Here is a 19254-nt window from a genome sequence, read left to right on the forward strand (position 1 = left end):
CGTGGATAAGGTTTCCTTGAGTGGCTGGATATGTGGCCCAGATGTTCTCAAAACTGCTCTCAAGTGAGGTCGGGCAGGGTTAATGTTGATAGTGTGACTCTTACTAAATGATGGCTCTCTAGCCAGTAATTTCAAAGATGCTTGATAATGATTGATGATAAAATATTAAGTGTAATCTGTAAATAATGAGGTGGCATTTCAGCAGTAATTAATTAACAAGCATTGATAAAATGAATTTAAAATTAATCTCAAACATACTCTATGAATGTAAAAACTTTTGTGATGAACTTAGGGTAAGGAAGACAGATAATATAAAAATGGGATTTGAGCCAAGTGCCTAATTTGACTTGTCAGGAGCAATTTCTAAATGATTTAGATTAATAAAAATTACACAAACTGAATCTGATCGATCCTAATATATTTCTGATATTAATTAAGACTTAAAAGGACCTGATATGACTCTTCCAAATAACTTGTAAAAATACAGACACAGTCTCACTGTATTGCCCAGTGTAGTGCTATTCACAAGTACTATCATGGCACACTGTAGCCTCAAACCCCTGTGCTTGATTCTCCTGCCTCCGCCTCAGAAGCAAATGGGATTACAGGCATGCACCACCACCCCCAGATTCCAAATAATTTTGATTTTAATCCAGTTTTATTTAGCTTGCCTGAATTTTACATTCCTAAGCTTAGGACTACCTTTCTGGATCCCAATACATTGCAGCAAGACTGGAAAATGTGGGCTGTGCAAGTCATTCTAATAGTTCAAAGAAAGGGGCTGGGCACGGTGGCTCACACCTATAATTCCAGCACTTTGGAAGGCCAAGGCGGGTGGATCACGAGGTCAGGAAGTTAAGACCATCCTGGCCAACATGGTGAAACCCCGTCTCTACTAAAATACAAAAAAATTAGCTGGGCATGGTGGTGGGCGCCTGTAGTCCCAGCTACTCAGGAGGCTGAAGCGGGAGAATCTCTTGAACCTGGGAGGCAGAGGTTGTAGTGAGCCGAGATTGTGCAACTGCACTCCAGCCTAGCCACAGAGCAAGACTCCATCTCAAAATTAAAAAAAAAAAAAGTAAAAGAAAGAAGGAAAGGCAGGCAAGCAGGAAGGAAGGAAGGAAGGAACGAACGAATGAACCGTGGCTTCCAGGTAGTCATATGAGAAAGATAATTCCAAACCAGTGTTGTTGCACAGAAGAAAATTTTAAACTCTTTTAAGTGATGATATCACACAACTGAAATTTAACAATGCAGGATAGGGGTAGCAAAAACAAGCACCTGAAGGATGAAGCAAAGCACACGTTAAATAATGTAATATAGCCGGGTGCGGTGGCTCACGCCCTGGAGGGCGAGGCAGGTGGATCACGAGGTCAAGAGATCGAGACCATCCTGGTCAACATGGTGAAACCCCGTCTCTACTAAAAATACAAAAAATTAGCTGGGCATGGTGGTGCGTGCCTGTAATCCCAGCTACTCGGGAGGCTGAGGCAGGAGAATTGCCTGAACCCAGGAGGCGGAGGTTGCGGTGAGCCGAGATCGCGCCATTGCACTCCAGCCTGGGTAACAAGAGTGAAACTCCATCTCAAAAAAATAAATAAATAAATAAATAATAATAATGTAATATAACTGTGGGATGCTGACAAATAGTATCTTGATGGGAGAGGAAAGTGAAAACCCCACAATTTTTATTTCTACCATGTTTTCCAAAGACACAATTTGCTTATGTTTATATTTAAACAGGTCTTTATTTTCAAATAGTGTTGGTTCTGATTTAATCAGGGGAAAAACTCTTGCTACCTTGGCCTCACCTTCCAGTCTCTCATATTTATGCTAGTGGTTCCCTGTTTTCCAGAAAATGGAATTCTTGAATCATTGGCCATTCTTGTAAGCCATGTCAAAGGTGTGCCCTCTGCTCAGCACTTAACCAATGATCTGTTGTGGGATAGCTTCTTTTTTTCTCTTACACTTGCTCTGTTGAAAATATCAACAAAATCTGAATTTATTTGCTTACCAGTATTCTGTATGACGAAGACACGAAAACATCAAACCTCATATTCCTTGATTTCTACCTTGTAGAAACTTTCCAATAAATTAGGCTCTGAAATTTTCAGATTCTGTTTTGAATTTGTAATATGACCCTTCTCCATAATTAAAAGTTTTTCCCCAGCAAAAGGGACCACTGGATCTACTACTTTGTGCCCCATCCCAAACACACACTTATGGGAAGATTGACTGGCTGAGGGATCCCTCAAACTTCAGACTGATTCTAGGCTTTAAGACTCAAGGCTCCGACAGACTCCTCACTTTGTTTAGTTGTTGTTGTTGTTGTTGTTGTTTTGTTTGTTTGTTTTTTGAGACCAGGACTTACTCTGTTACCCAGGACAGAGTGCAGTGATACAGTCATGGCTCCCTGCAGCCTCCATCTCCCGGGCTTAGGCAATTCTCTTGCCTCAGCTTCCCCCAAAATGCTGGGATTACAGGTGCATGCCACCACACCCAGCTAGTTTTTAAATTATTTGTTGAGATAGGGTCACCACATGTTTCCCAGGCTGGTCTCTAACTCCTGGGCTCAAGCTATCCTTCCACCTTGGCCTTCTAAATTGCTGGGATTACAGGCGTGAGCCACTCTACCTGACACTTTTGGGGATTTTTAAGTTCAGAATGACCTTGGCATAATTTTATGGGCTAGCCTAGAAAACTGATTTGGCAGATACACATGCACATTCCTAATATAACACTACTTTTAAAAGAAATTACTTCCAAGCAACAAACAACTTAGTTACAGATGGCTTTTTAGGAAACAATCCTTTCACTTTTTTGAAAAACAAATTTTGGGTACATGGTTCTTTCATTAGAAACTTATTGGATGGACACGACTTTATTTTTACTTTTAATAATTCATGTTATATATTACCAAAAATGTGATTCTGGTGATGTCAATGCCATGCTTTGTTCATTTGAATCTATTAAATAAAGTACTTATATGGGAAATAAACTTACTTTAAAATTGATCAACAGGTAAATAGATAGGAAAGATCTTAAATTCTCATCAGTAAAGAACTAAAACAAGCCCATATTTGCTTTTCTAGATTGGAGGATAAATTTATCAGAGTCAGATTTTCCTCACCATGCAGCGTTTAAAGGCCATTTATAATTATTCCTCATCTCCATCCTTTAGTCAATCAGACTCTCTTCTAACACATCTTTGGATTCTTGTCTAACTTCCCACTCTCATCACTGCCAACCCAACCACCAACTCTGTGTAGCCCAGCCACTCTTACAACCTGCTAATTGAATAGTTTTAATGGCCTTTTTATACATCTATCCAAATCCACTCCAATCCTCTACTTTGTCACATTCATTCCTGGATTTTTCTCCTTGCAGTTTTGAATGTGCTAATTTTTCTATTGAAAATTATTCTACTAATTCATAAGATGCAAATATTTTATGTTATTTCTCCAATTGAGATATTGTGGCCATGTTGATCCATTGCCTTTTTTTTTTTTTTTTTTTTTTTTTTTGGCGGAATTTCGCTTGTTACCCAGGCTGGAGTGCAATGGCGCGATCTCGGCTCACCGCAACCTCCACCTCCTGGGTTCAGGCAATTCTCCTGCCTCAGCCTCCTGAGTAGCTGGGATTACAGGCACACGTCACCATGCCCAGCTAATTTTTTGTATTTTTAGTAGGGACGGGGTTTCACTATGTTGACCAGGATGGTCTCGATCTCTTGACCTCGTGATCCATCCGCCTCGGCCTCCCAAAGTACTGGGATTACAGGCTTGAGCCACCGCGCCCGGCCCATTGCTATTTCTTAAATTATGCCTCTGAGCAGGAAAGCTTCATGATCTAATTAATTGAGCTGACACATTTATAGACTATTAGATGCACTTACACATTTATATCACACATTAAATATGCATGTCAAATGCATTTATAATGTATTTCCAGCTGGCCAGCCCACGTTTCTTTGCCCTTATCATTTTTTTTCTCTGTACTTTTTTACCTCTGGTAACTATAGAACATAGATGAATACTTTCCTTAGTAAATGCTTGGACTTAAACTATGATTAAGAGGAGAAAGACCATCTCCCCTATGCAAGTTGCTCACGTAAACATTTATTGACCATCTATGTTAGGCCAGAAACCATCGTAGGTACTGAGGATACAAAAATGGACACATCATGTCTATCCACAAGAAGCTATGTCTGTTGCAGTTGTTTTATAATTTAGTGTTCTTATAAGAATCATATAAGGGTACTAGCCAAAAATGCAGATTGTGGAACACCTAGTTACCCTACATTTTAATTTTAAAAGTTTGGAGTAGAGCACAAATATCTGCATTTTAGCAAGTCCGCCAAATGATTCTTTGTTGTTTTTTGTTTGTTTCTTTTGAGACAGAGTCTCACTCTGTTGCCCAGGCTGGAGTGCAGTGGTATGATTTTGGCTCACTACGTCCTCTCCCTCCTGGATTCAAGCCATTCTCTTGCCTCAGACTTCCGAGTAGCTCAGATTAGTGCCCAGCTGTTATTTGTATTTTTAGTAGACACAGGGTTTCACCATGTTGGCCAGGCTGGTCTCAAACTCCAGACTTCAAGTGATCTGCCCACCCAGCATCCCACAGTGCTGGGATTTCAGGCATGAGCCACCATGCTGGGGCTGATCCTCCAAGTGATTCTGATGCACATAGTCCATTGATAACATTTTTAAAACATCACATTGAATACTATTGAATGTTTTATATTTGTGCCTACAGTTCTGTACTGTGATCTGACTTTTTGAGGGGTATTTTTGGTTTTTTTTTTGTAAAAAGTTATTTAAAAGAAAATGTTATGTAACCAGTTTCCTTTTCCTCAAATGCCTTTTTTGCTTTCATTTTAAAATAAGAATCTTTTCATATTCAGAGATTATCAGTCAAGTATAAGAAAATTTAATGTGAGTGCTTTTCTAAAAACTTAGAAGTTTATTGTATATTTTCCTTATTTTTTTCACCACCATTAAACCATAACACAAAACATAACATTGTTACAACAGTATTATTACTTTACAAAAGTTTAGATTTCAAAGTTTACTACTAAGTATTTTTTTCTTTATACTTTCCCCACACTTAGGGTTCTCCTGCTTCCAGGAGGAAAGGAACATTTAGTTTTTCTTGTCCAACTAGAGGCCCAAATTATGACTTATTTGAGATGCAACTTCTAGCTATATGCTCAGTACTTTGAAAGAGACTAATAAAATACGTTTTCGCAAAGCAAAACATGAAATAACCTTACCAAGTAAGTTTTTAGAGCTATATTTATATAGGCACAGTTTGTTACTTTTCTCACTAATGCTTAAGTTTGATGGGATAGTCCTCTCAATCTGTCTTCAACTTTCTTTCTTTTCTTTCTTTCTTTCTTTTTTTTTTTATATATTTTTTTTTAAAAATAGAGACAGGGTTTCTCCATGTTGGTTAGGCTGGTCTCGAACTCCCGAACTCAGGTGATCCACCCGCCTTGGCCTCCTAAAGCGCTGGGATTATAGGCATGAGCCACTGTACCCAGCCCTGTCTTCAACTTTCTTTGCTGACTCACTGTCAGGCTGACAGTGGCCTTCAGACTGCTGCCTTCAGACACCATACCATTTTTTGTATTTTCCCTGCAAACCATTTAGTCTTTAGAGTCCATTGAAGGGCTGCCCAAGCTCACCTTACAGAAAGGAAATCCAGCTTTCTGTGCTGACTTCTCTGCAACCTCTGTTCATGTAGCTGGTTAGGGGTTATGAGAACAGACATAGAAAAAACATATAGATAAATGGCAAGCCAAGTAACCATGTCAATTTTTGGAGAACATTTTTAAAAAACCCCCATGGGTTTAATGTTTTCTAATTACCAGGAGACAATTATCCACATTACACTTAAATAAAATGAAAAGGTCATACCACTTCTGGCTACATGGCCTGGTGCGGTGGCTCATGCCTGTAATCCTAGCACTTTGGGAGGCCAAGGCAGGTCAGTCACCTGAGGTCAGGAGTTTGAGAGCAGCCTGGCCAACATAGTGAAACCCTGTCTCTATTAAAAATACAAGAATTAGCCAGATGTGGTGGTGGGCATCTATAATCCCAGCTACTCAAGAGACTGAAGCAGGAGAATCACTTGAACCTGGGAGGTAGAGATTGCAGTGAGCCAAGATACTGCCACTGCACTCCAGCCTAGTTGGCAGAGTGAGACTCCATCTCAAAATAAATAAATTAAAATTTTTAAAAAAGCTACAATGCCTGCCCTTCCTACCTTCCTTCACACAGAGTCTCACTCTATTGCCCAGGCTGGAGTGCAGTGGTGCAATCTCAGCTCACTGCAGACTCTGCCTTCCAGGTTCAAGTGATTCTTCTACCCCAGCCTCTCAGGTAGCTGGGACTGCAGGCACACACCAACATGGCAAGACAGGCTTTCTGCCATGTTGGCCAGGCTGGTCTTGAACTCCTGACCTCAGGTGATCTGCCCACCTCGATCTTCCAAAGTGTTGGGATTACAGGCGTGAGCTACTTGCCTGGCCTACAATGCCTTTTAGCTCATTGGGATCTTAATAAAAAATCTTATAAATGTCATCATTTTAGGTGTTTATCCATATGCTCCACCAAATGAGATGTAAGAAGGCAGTATTTTATAAAATGAACAGTATTGATTATTCAGGAACAATATACCCAATTTCAGGAACAAAAGACAAGGACATATTTCATTATTTCCTAGTAGAAAATAATATATATTCAAATATAGAGCTTATCCATGGTGGATTACATTTTATGCAGGTACTATATCCTTCTTAGCGTCTGGCATTATCTTGTTGGGAAAAGGGTGTTTTCAGTTGCGAAGAGTGTTTCGTATCTTTAAGGTTGAGGGCTTGAAAAATTTCACTGGTTCAGTCTTTATTGACAGCAAGTATATGAAAATGCATATCAGAGAAATTTTGCTGCTGACTCCAACTTGCCAGCCACAGACATTCTGCATTTTGAACTGACTGAGGAAAGGGCTGTGTTAGAAAAGCAGCACGAATGAGCAGAGTAATGATTCGTGTAGTGGTTGCCAAGAACCTTGTGTTTCAATCTCCCTATTTTTTCTTTTTTTTTTTGGTGTGTGTGATGGAGTCTTACTGTTACCCAGGCTGGAGTGCAGTAAGGCATCTCGGTTCACTGCAACCTTCACCTCCCAGGTTCAAGCAATTCTCCTGCCTCAGCCTCCCGAGTAACTGGGATTACAGGCGCATACCACCATGCCTGGCTAATTTTTGTATTTTTAGTAGAGACGGGGTTTCACCATGTTGGTCAGGCTGGTCTCGAACTCCTGACCTCGTGATCCACCGGTCTTGCCTCCCAAGGTGCTGGGATTACAGGTGTGAGCCACTACACACAGCCCCTTCTCTCTTTTTTCTAATATATCAAATGAATTTTTATCTTAATGAAAAATAATTACAATGGCTTTTACTTTTAATTTTTATTCAAATTTTATTTCACTGAACTTTTTTCTCAACCCCAAATCTTTACTTTGTTTTACAATAGATGGTGGGGAACTTAAAGATGCATAATAACTGATCCACCTTGCTCATGTATGGGAAAATGAATCACAGGATTTTGTAAGATTTCTTTACATTCCTCTCTTCTTTGGTCAATTTATCCCTGCAGGTATGGAAGATGGAAGTATAGGCCCTACTGAAGACTGTGTATAGTTGTCTGGGTTGTATAGTCCACAAACTGTGCAATTATATGTAGCAGCCCTAAGGCTCATTTTTCTACACTTCCTGATTAACAGGAAGTGTAGAAAAAGTTGTGTTCATAGATTAACAAGAAAAAGGATTAAAGAAATACATTTCGTCAATGATGAGCCCCAACTATGCCCTCCATATACTGGTATATAAGCCATTTGTTTTAGCCTAAAAGGGAAAAAAGATTTAGACATGCTAAGACAAGGACAATCACATTATTAAAACAAAAATGGCCGGGTGTGGTGGCTCACACCTGTAATCCCAGCACTTTGGGAGGCCAAGGCAGGTGGATCACCTGAAGTCAGGAGTTCTAGACCAGCCTGGTCAACATAGTAAAACGCTGTCTCTATTAAAAATGTACACATTAGCCAGGCATGTTGGTGGGCATCTATAATCCCAGCTACTCAAGAGGCTGAAGCAGAATCACTTGAACCTGGGAGGTAGAGATTGTAGCGAGCCGAGATCACACCACTGCACTCCAGCCTGGGCAACAAGAGAGAAACCCTGTCTCAAACAAAACAAAACAAAACAAAAACAAAAACAGAAACAAAAAAATCCTCAAAAACTAAATGATAAAAGAAAACAAACAAACAAAAAAATTAACAATCACTATGGAGACATATTTTATGTCATCTAAGAAACAACGACTTTGATGAGGTTTGTGGGGGTGATTTTCATCCTCCTAAAGTAGACTTTTCATCTCTCCCAGTATTGATATTTCTAAGTGTGGCTGCTGGACTCGTGTATTTGATTTATGTCAGCATATGGTTGAGCTCACAGATTGCTTTCCTTTGCCAAATGTGTGGTTACCATTACTATATAAGTCTATACCTGAGCAGAAGGTTTTAAAGAGCTAATTTCAACAAGGTTTACACCAGCTTTATTGTTAACCAAAGAAAATTAGCAGGCTTTACACTGTAATCATTTAATAGATTCTATAACTAAAAACTAAAATATACATATGTTAACATATTATTGATCCATTAGGCAGCTAATTCCAAATCTGAGAATAAATAGCATGGAAATATGATCAAGTAACAGCTTCCAGTATAATTGTCTGTTGTGAACAAGTTCAGGATCCTTCTTATGAATGAATAGAACAGTCACAAGATGTTGGAATTTGAAACATGTACAGATGGCCCCCAACTCTTAACGTCTAGTGATAACTTAAAGTCCAATGGTTCAGGCTGATTTCTTTTGTTACCAGTAACTTCTAAATCCAAATGCACTTTGGAGGGTGGCCACTTGTATTATGAAAATAATAATCATCAGTCATGGTGGCTTACTCCTATAATTCCAGCACTTTAGGAGACCGAGGCCTGCAGATCACTTAAGCCCAGTCCAGCTTGGGCAACATGGTGAAACCCCGTCTGACAAAATATTTTTTAAAAATTAGCCAACATGGTGGTATGTACCTGGAGTCTTAACTACCCCAGAGGCTGAGGTGGGAGGATCACCCAGGCCCGGGAGGTCAAGGCTGCAGTGAGCCAAGGTTGCACTACTGAACTCCAGCCTAGGCAACGGAATGAGACTCTTTGTCCAAAAGTAATAAATGTTTGTTCATCTATTTAGAGAAAACAATTTCAAAATGTGTTCTGAGGTAAAAAGGATTCTGTGGTTAAATTAGATTAGGAAATTGCTGAATTAAACCTGGACCTCTCAAAGCCTTGAAGATGCTGCTGTGCACTGGGAATCTTCAGAGAAGATTCCAGTATTCAGGAATTCCTCGATTTATTACATCAAAGGAGCAGAGTTTTTAAACTGATGTTTCACAGGACACGCTGAGAAAAGTGTGTTGGCCTTGCTGGGTACACCCCTTCTTATGTCCTGGTAGAAAGACTGCTAATACAGCTCAATGACCAAAAAAACGAGTCCTTAGGAAGGCAGTGGAACCAGGGGTTTTAGTTTTCAGTGGGAGACATAAGAGGATTTAAAATTCAGTTTCCCTTTGCTTCCTCCCAAGGCCCTCTCCTGGCTAATATGAGATGCCTGAGATGGGCTTCACTGAGGAAGGAAATAAATTCAGGGTGTGGCTCAGGAGAAAGGGATGGTTATCTCTGGCCAGTTCTGATTCTGACTTGAGAGAGACTCCTGGGCACAAGCAGTCCTACTGTCCCAGTCCCTGGAGTAGCTGGGACTGCAGGCGCACACCACCACACCTAGCTAATTTTATTTTTATTTTTTTAGAGATTGGGGCAGGGAGTGCCTCACCATGTTGCGCAGGCTGGTCTCAAACTCCTGGCCTCAAGTGAAACTTCTACCTTGGCCTCTGAAAGTGATGGGATTACAGGCACAAGCCACCACTCCTGGCTAAGATTGCTTCTTGGTAGGGTTCTTGAGGCATAAGGGCAGATCCTGATTTTATGGGGCTTGAAAGTTACCCAACTTGGAGTTGGGGGAACTTGTTGAAAAGAAGAACATAATTTTTTTTTTAGAAGGATTCTCATTTATTCACCCAGGCTGCAATGCCGTGTCATAATCTCTGCTCACTGCAACCTCCACCATCTGGGTTCAAGGGATTATCCTGCCTCAGCCTCCGTAGGAGCTGTAATTACAGCTGCACGCCATCGCACCCAGCTAATTTTTGTATTATAGTAGAGACAAAATTTCACCATGTTGGCCAGGCTAGTCTTGAACTCCTGACCTCAAGTGATTCACCTGCCTTGACCACCCCCCTCAAAGTGCTGGGATTACAGGTGTGAGCCACCACACCCGGCCAAAAGAACACAAAATTTAGAGCAAAAGTGAGTATTTAAAATAAGGAAAGAAATCACAACTTCGATTTTAAAAACTGATAAATACCATTAAAAATCACAAAATCCAGGAAAATAGTATAAATATTATAAACCACCTGACATAGTCCTAAATTTTTAAAAATATTTTTTTGCTGCATGCTTGTTGTTTGTCTTTTTATATGAAGTTTTCACATTTTGAAAGAACATTTTGCATAGAATAGAAAGGTAATCCAGGCTTTCCTCTAGCAAGTATGTTTGAAATTTTTTTTTCTCCACTTGCATGTCTTTCATATATCGAATCCTCACTTATGATTGGCTTGCATATAGTGGCTCTGCTTAATACTTTTTTGAAAACCCCTGAGCTAGATATTATCTAAGATTTTTCTAACTCAATCATGTAGAGGTCTTTATAAAGTATCTCATCATGATTTCAATACAATAACTCTTGTTCTCATTGCTTTTACCCTTAAGTCTCAAAGAAGGAACCGCAGCCAAGGCCCTGATGCATTATTTCACCTCAGCCTTTTCTTGGATCCCAGTTCAAACTCTTTCGTGCAATGCCCTGGAATAAACAGAAACCTGCCATGATTTTCCATTGATTTTTTTTGTTTTTTTGAAAGAAAGAAAAAGAAAGAAAGAAAGAATTTAAAAAACAAAAAACAAACAAAAAAGAATGAAGGAGAGGAAGAAAGAGGAAGAGGAAGAGGGAGTGAGAATGGGAGTGTTGCTTTATTGCCCAGGCTAGAATGCAGTCTAAAAATGGGTATCGAAAACCTCTTTTATGCCAATAATTGTGCTTAATAAAGGAGACAGGAAAAAATGAGGGAAGAAAATAACAAACAAGCAGCCAACCAATATTTCATTTAAACCTGTAAGTAGGTGTGATGTGGTACTGGTAAGAGCGTATATTTTGTGTATTTAAAGTGGAGAGTTCTATAAATATTTATTAAGTTTACTTGTTCCGTATCTAAGTTCAAGTCCTGGATATCCTTGTTAATTTTCTGCCTTGTTGATCTGTCTAATATTGATGTTGAAGTCTCCCACTATTATTGTGTGGGAGTCTAAGTCTCTTTATAAGTCTTATGTATCTGGGTGTTCCTGTATTGGGTGCGTACATATTTAGGATTGTTAGCTCTTCGTGTTGCATTGATCCTTTTATCATTGTGTAATGTCCTTCTTTGCCTCTTTTGATCTTTATTGCTTTAAAGTCTATTTTATCAGAGGCGAGAATTGCAACTCCTGCTTTTTATTTATTTATTTATTTTTGCTCTCCATTTGGTTGGTAAATCTTTCTCCATCCCTTTGTTTTGAGTCTTTGTATATCCTTGCATGTGTATCCTTGCAGCATACTGATGGGTTTTGGCTGTGTCTTTTGATTAGAGTATTTAGTCAATTTAAATTTAGGATTAATAATAATATATGTGAGTTTAATACTGCCATTTGATGTTAGCTGGCTGTTTTGCCCATTAGTTGATGTAAATTATTCATTATGTTGATGCTCTTTACTTTTTGGTATATTTTTGGAAAGGCTGATACTGGTTGTTCCTTTCTATGTGTAGTGGTTCTTTCAGAAGCTCTTGTAATTTTTTTTTTTTAAGTGGTAATTTAGGGTCGGGCACAGTGGCTCATGCCTGTAATCCCAGCACTTTGGGAGGCCGAGGAGGGTGGATCACCTCAGGTCAGGAGTTCGAGATCAGCCTGGCCAACATGGAGAAACCCCATCTCTTAAAAAAAAAAAAATCATAATTTAGAAAAGTTTCTTTCAGCATCATAACTTGGAAATGTCATGTAAAATTTTAGGGTTATTGTCACACTTCAGAAACCTTTGACCTCGATTCTTTCATGTATCTGGCTTCAGAGCATTTTAGATTTTCTTGCGAGTGACTAGTACAACTCCTCCTTGAATTGAAGACACTCGTTTCACAGTTTGTCATCAATGTCCTTGTGTAGTGGCTTGACAGTGAGCTTTATGTTGAGCCCTGTACCCTCACATCATGATGCTGGGTGAATTAGCCCATGGGCAGCAGGAGTTTTTCTGAAAATGATTCCTATACCTCCATGGTTGGCACTAACTCAACTATACACAAAAGTGACTGTGTACCTCCTAAATAGATCCCACTGAATTTCCCTTTAGCTTCATCACCCAAAAACCCATGCCACTCCAACAACACTTACTTTGTGTTATGAGGGTGAAGAAGTTCAAATGGAAAAGAAAAGTCCTATTGATTGATTGCAGCTAAAATAGCTTAATTGTGCAAATTTGACAAAAAGATATGACCTTGTAAACATATTGCCAGGGACTCTTCCTCACTGAATGGAGATGTTTGATAAATCTCTTTCCACGTTTTAGCTGGCACATGCCTTCTGCCCTTTTTCTTTTCTTTTCTTTTTGAGGCAGGGTCTCACTCTGTCGCCCAAGCTGGAGTGCAGTGACATGATCTTGGCTCACTGCCTTGTGCTCTTTTGATGTTCTTCCTGCTTGGAACTCAAATGCAGTGCTGGAGGTGGAGCAGCCATCTTGTGACCACAAAATGACAACATGAGGGCAAAAACCATATACAAAGGGAAGGGCACAGAAAGATGGAAGGCTCCCAGCTGATAGCATGGCCTATCTTCAGACTTCTTGCTACATGAAAAAGATCTGTCATATTTCTTGTTATTTGCTAATGAATGCGATCACAAATTGAAATGCTTCCTATGATAGTAATTCTGAATTAATGAAATAGGTAACAGAATTTATTTTGCCACCCTGTGGGACTTTGAACATTTTAAAAATTGGTTGACCTATGCAATAAACAATGCATGCTGTTTTCTCAAGTCTTTCCCATACTTCTCATTAACATTTTAAAAATCAGAAAATATTTGAAGTCTTAAAATTGTACTATCATAATCCCAGCATGTTGGGAGGCTGAGGTGGGTGGATCACAAAGTCAGGAGTTCAAGACCAGCCTGGCCAACTTAGTGAAACCCCGTCTCTACTAAAAATACAAAAAATTAGCCAGGTGTGGTGTCAGGCGTCTATAATCCCAGCTACTCAGAAAGCTGAGGCAAGAGAATCGCTTGAACCTGGGAGGCGGAGGTTGTAGTGAGCCAAGATCAGGCCATTGCACTCCAGCCTGGGTGACAGTGCGAGACTCTGTCTCAAAAAATAAAAAAATTGTACTATCAATGTTTGAGTTGAACTTTCAATGTTATTTAACTTCCCTCTCTATAGTTTGGTTTCATGGATATTTCACTTCAGATGTGATATTGATTTAAGATGATTTTCAAAATTGACTTATAATTCTTATATGTTTATCTGTTCTTTTATAAAATGAAAATAATTATTGGTTCCTATTAAGCACAAAGACTGTAAATGAGTCTGTTGTAATGCCTTTGCATGCCATGGGTAAAGTAGCAAATGCTACTCCTATGAGTTATTTTGCTTGAGTTTTCTTTTTTGTATTTTGTATTTTTAGTAGAGACAGGGTTTCACCATGTTGTCCAGGCTGGTCTTGATCCCCTGCCCTCAGGTGATCCACCCCCCTCGGCTTCCCAAAGTACTGGGATTACAGACATGATCCCCTGCGTCCAGCCTGCTTAGGTCTTAATGCCCATATTAGGATCTTATAAAATAAGATTTTTTTTTTTTTTTTTTAGACGGAGTTTCGCTCTTGTTACCCAGGCTGGAGTGCAATGGCGCGATCTCGGCTCACCGCAACCTCTGCCTCCTGGGTTCAGGCAATTCTCCTGCCTCAGCCTCCTGAGTAGCTGGAATTACAGGCACGCGCCGCCATGCCCAGCTAATTTTTTGTATTTTAGTAGAGACGGGGTTTCACCATGTTGACCTGGATGGTCTCGATCTCTTGACCTCGTGATCCACCCGCCTCGGCCTCCCAAAGTGCTGGGATTACAGGCTTGAGCCACCACGCCCGGCTATAAAATAAGATTTTAAGTGTGTACAGGATTCTTGCTTATGCTAAGAGACTTTGGACTATTTTCAGGGTAATACTTTAGAATTGATCATATTTTGGCTAAAAGTCTACCAAATATTCTTCACATAGCTCTAACATAAGGGATGAGTGAATTTCAATTGATCTTTGAACCATGCTCATGTGTTCCTTATAATTTAGTGATACCTGTTTTCATATTTCATGTTATGCATGTGGGTTCCTGCTCCTTGCCTCTCCCATGACTTTGCAATTCAGTCCAGAGTTCATAATCTATCATACAATCTCCCTTCCCTCAACACAAAGTTTTTTTTCTTTATTGTAGAATATACGACTCTGTTCTTTTATTGGTAAATAATTAAATCTCTACGTATAGTAAGTTACTTATTCATTTGCTCATTCAACAAATATTTAATGAGTACCTGAATATAAGAGAGAGAGTTCTAGGCAGTAGAGATGTAGTATAAATAAGGGTAACAAGGTACTTGTTCTCATGAAGCTGACATTTTAGCAGAAGCAGGCAGACAATAAACAATATTTTAAAACTAGAAATGGATCTAGGGACTGGTGGAGAGTTAGCTTCCTAAAAGTCATGTTTGGAGGAATTCAAAAGCCAGTAGCTCAAAAGCTATCTCCCACTTGACTCAAGTGATTTTGTGCCCCCTCCTTTTTATTTTTTGAGACGAAGACTTGCTCTGTCACCAAGGCTGGAGTGCATTGGCATGATCTCGGCTCACTGCAACCTCTGCCTCCCGGGTTCAAGCAATTTTCCTGACTCAGCCTCCAGAGTAACTGGGATTACAGGCACATGCCACTGCACCTGGCTAATTTTTGTACTTTTTGTAGATGGGGTTTCACCATGTTGGTCAGACTGGTCTCGGACTCCTGACCTTGTGATCTGCCCGCCTCAGCTTTCCAAAGTGCTGGGATTACAGGTGTGAGTCACTGCATCTGGCTGTGTCCGCTTCTTAAAATTCTTTCTAACGTGGCATCTGACACTCTTCCCTTAAAGACTGTAAATGCTCATTAATAGCTAGAGTTAGGAGTAAGTTTAGGAAGGACTTGTGAAACTGTTGTAGACTTTTAATGGTATTGAGTCATAGAATTTTAAAACTGGAAAGCAGGTAGTATACAAATATTCTTGGAGTCACCTTAGTTATCAGAACAAACAATTAAAATCTTGAACCCTGAAGGAAAGACACATCAGGTGTCCATACTCCTGTTAGGGCATCTATATCCTAGGATGATGATATAATTTGAGGAGGCTCCTGGGAGTAGATGCCAGAATACAAAGGAGACTCCTAGAGATGGGCAGATTGATGGAAGAAAGTAATGAAGACGAACTTTGCTGTTTCTATTAGAATTACTCTTACCTAGACCAACCAAAAAAAAGAAAAATAAATGCCCGGATTTAAAGATTTTATTATTTTTCATTCATCTTTCATCAATTATATGAGACTAATATGGAAGTTACTATGAAAAGTGATTACAAAGTGATTATTTAAGCCCACACAACCTACAAAGTATGATGAGATATTCTGCCCACATTCCTTTGAAGTTTCAGTTCAGAGTGACTTTTAGTATGGGGCTTTTCCTAGCCAAAGGGAAATGAATGAGAAATAAAGTGTCCGCTTCTTAATCAAGTCACTGTGGGCATTTTGGACAGGATAATTCTTGGTCATGTAGGACTGTCCTGCACATTGTAGGATATTTAGCATCGCTGGCTCCTAGACACTAAATGACTCCTCCTCCCATCGTTATGGGGCACCTCCTCCCATTGTTAAGACAAACATTTCCCCAAACATCCATCCCTCTGAGGGAGGGCACTGTATCATCTCCCTGACTGAGAACCATGGGTAATCGGGAAAAGATTTTTTTTTTTTTTTTTTTTTTTTTGAGACGGAGTTTCACTCTTGTTACCCAGGCTGGAGTGCAATGGCGCGATCTCGGCTCACCGCAACCTCTGCCTCCTGGGTTCAGGCAATTCTCCTGCCTCAGCCTCCGGAGTAGCTGGGATTACAGGCACGCGCCACCATGCTCAGCTAATTTTTTGTATTTTTAGTAGAGACGGGGTTTCACCATGTTGACCAGGATGGTCTCGATCTCTTGACCTCGTGATCCACCCGCCTCGGCCTCCCAAAGTGCTGGGATTACAGGCTTGAGCCACCACGCCCGGCCAGGGAAAAGATTCTTAAATGCTTTGCTTCCACGTGACATGATATGTGTGAGGCTAATTCTTTGTGTTCATTGCTATGGGAGCACAGAGGGAGAGGTATCTCACTGCATCTGGCATTTCCTACAGGCGTTTTGGTGAGGATTATTCCTATCAAAGTAATCCAACAATGCCATACCTACTCAAAATATTTTAAATCCTCTCTTCTGGTTTTACTTCTAGATCCCGAGTCATATTCTTTTGAATTCATTCAACAGAGAAAACTTTCTTCCTTTGGAAGCATCCCAAAGTCACTTGTAGCCAAGCCTTGTGAATAAGATGAGTGAACAAGCTGGACAATGTTATGTTTATTAAAAACAGTTTCACAGAACACAAAATTATGAGCCAGCACTTAGTAGTTAGTGAATTATGAAAAGCACTTAGTTCAGGTTTTAATAAGATTTACCACTTGGTTCATTATTTGTTTGTTTGTTTGTTTGTTTGTTTTTAAATATGGGGTTTCACCATGATGGCCAGGCTGGTCTTGAACTTCTGACCTCAGGTGATCCACCCACTTCGGCCTCCCAAAGTGCTAGGATTACAGGCGTGAGCCACCGCACCTGGCCTAGTTCATTATTTTTCATACTCTTACTATCACGAGGTTGTTAGTTCTCTGTTAGGTACTGCAGATATAAAAATGAAAAATAATTCCTGCCGTTAAGGAATTCACTATCTAGGGAGACAGCAAGAGAGAAAGATAAGTAAACCAATAATTCCAATAAAAATATAAAAGTATCTGCTAGAAGAGGTATATTTTGTGCTACTATGGGAGTAGAAAGGAAGGGCACTAGCTCAATCTAACAGCAAGGAATGTGGACAGTTTGCTGCAGGAACTTGATGCTTTATCTGAGTTTTTTATGTACAGTGCTAATTGGCTTGAAAGAGGAATGGAGGATATTCTAGGTAGAAGCAGCAGCATATCCAAAGATACAAAGGGTTGAAAGTGTGGTGCACTCTGTGAGCTTCAAGCCCTTTTGTGTCTGGTGCAGATGGTATGTATTAGGGAGGGACAGGAGATGACACTAGTGAGATAGGCAGTCTCATTTGCCAATATCCTTTTTATTTGCCATACTAAGGAATCTGGACTCTATATTGAAGATGATTTAAAGGGTAGAAATCTGATGAAAATGAACTGGAGTAGGCTAAAACCAGAGACAGCAGTTAAGATGCTAGGAAACAGGAGAAATCATGAGATTCTAAATAAATAGGTAAGGATGGGGATTAAATGGAGAGGGAGGAGTCAAGACATTTAAAAACATAAAGTAATGGTAACTAAAACATAGTTATAAATGGTGAAAAGAGATCCTTTCTGATAAATGGATAACGATAGATTTCAGAAACCAACATTGTATAGGAATTACACATACAGTAAGAAAGACATATTAATTTAGTAGGAAATGAATGGATTTTTTAAAAAAGATGTTGGTTAGGAAGGTACACTAGTTTTCTAATTATTAAATTATCAAAAACTTGATGGCTTAAACAATATAAATTTGTTTCCTTATTGTTCAGTAGGTAAAAAATCTGACATGGGTCTCACTGGGCTAAAATCAGGGTGTCAGTATTATACTTCATTGCTTTTGGGATTTGGGTTAGAATCTAGTTTCCTGCTTTTTCTAGCTTCTAGAAGCCACCCTTGTTCTTTGGCTTTTGGACCTCTCCTCAGTCTCCAAAGCCTGTGACATCACATGTCTCTAACCATTCTTTTGCAGTCACATCAACCTCTAACCACAGTTAGGAAAGTTTCTCCACTTTGAAGGACTCGTGTGATTAGATTGAACCCACCCAGACAATCTGGGATAATCTTCTCATCTCTACAATCCTAACCATATCTGGAAAATCTCTTATGCATGTAAAGTAATATATCCACAGGTCTTGGGTTTAGGGCATGGACAGCTCTGTGGAGCCATTATTCTGCCTACTACAGATGGAAAAAAAATGTTAATTTAGAGCCCTACCTCACATCATAAATAAAGAATAAATTACTGATGGATTAAAGATCTAAACATCAAAACGAACAAAGTATGAAAAAAATAAAAACATAGAAGGATATCTTTAAATAAGAAAGGCTTTCCTGGATAGGGTAAGAAGCCCAATGGTCATAAATTAAACTATTGACAGACTGGACCCAATATTTAAATATTTAAAGCATCTATACAATGAAAGACAATCAAAAAGTTATGAAGTCAACAGATAAGCACCAGACCAGAAGACAATATTTGGAACATACATATAATAGACAAAAATAATATCCATAGTCTATAGAGTATGTAAAAATCAGTGAACAAAACCAACCAGATAGGAAAGTGGACAAAAGATAAAACAGATGATTTATAAAAGTGAAAATAAAAAAAAACTAATGAGCACAGAGAGGAAGAAAGCTAAACTTCTTTCCTTGTCAGGGAGTATTAGTCAGGAATTTACACATATATGGTACATCTTAAAAGAAAAGCAAGGAAATGATAAGATATATTCAGGATAGTATAGGGTGGAAAGGAACACACTGGGAGCTTTAACACTATTGATAAATTCTCTATTTCTCAAACTAGAGAATGTATAGATGTTTGTTTTTATTTTTAAATGTCATTAATGTACATATGTTACACTTATTCTTTTTTGTAAATGTAATGTGTCATAATTTTT

General features: G+C 39.3%; 1 protein-coding gene across 1 annotated transcript in view; it reads left to right on the forward strand.

Annotated features, from left to right (window-relative positions):
- Window positions 1-19254, forward strand: part of TLK1 (tousled like kinase 1) — a 304401-nt gene that overhangs the window by 92101 nt on the left and 193046 nt on the right. The gene's annotated exons all lie outside the window — the stretch shown is intronic.

This window comes from Saimiri boliviensis, chromosome 5 (genome assembly GCF_048565385.1).
Source record: "Saimiri boliviensis isolate mSaiBol1 chromosome 5, mSaiBol1.pri, whole genome shotgun sequence".
NCBI classification, from domain to species: Eukaryota; Metazoa; Chordata; class Mammalia; order Primates; family Cebidae; genus Saimiri; species Saimiri boliviensis.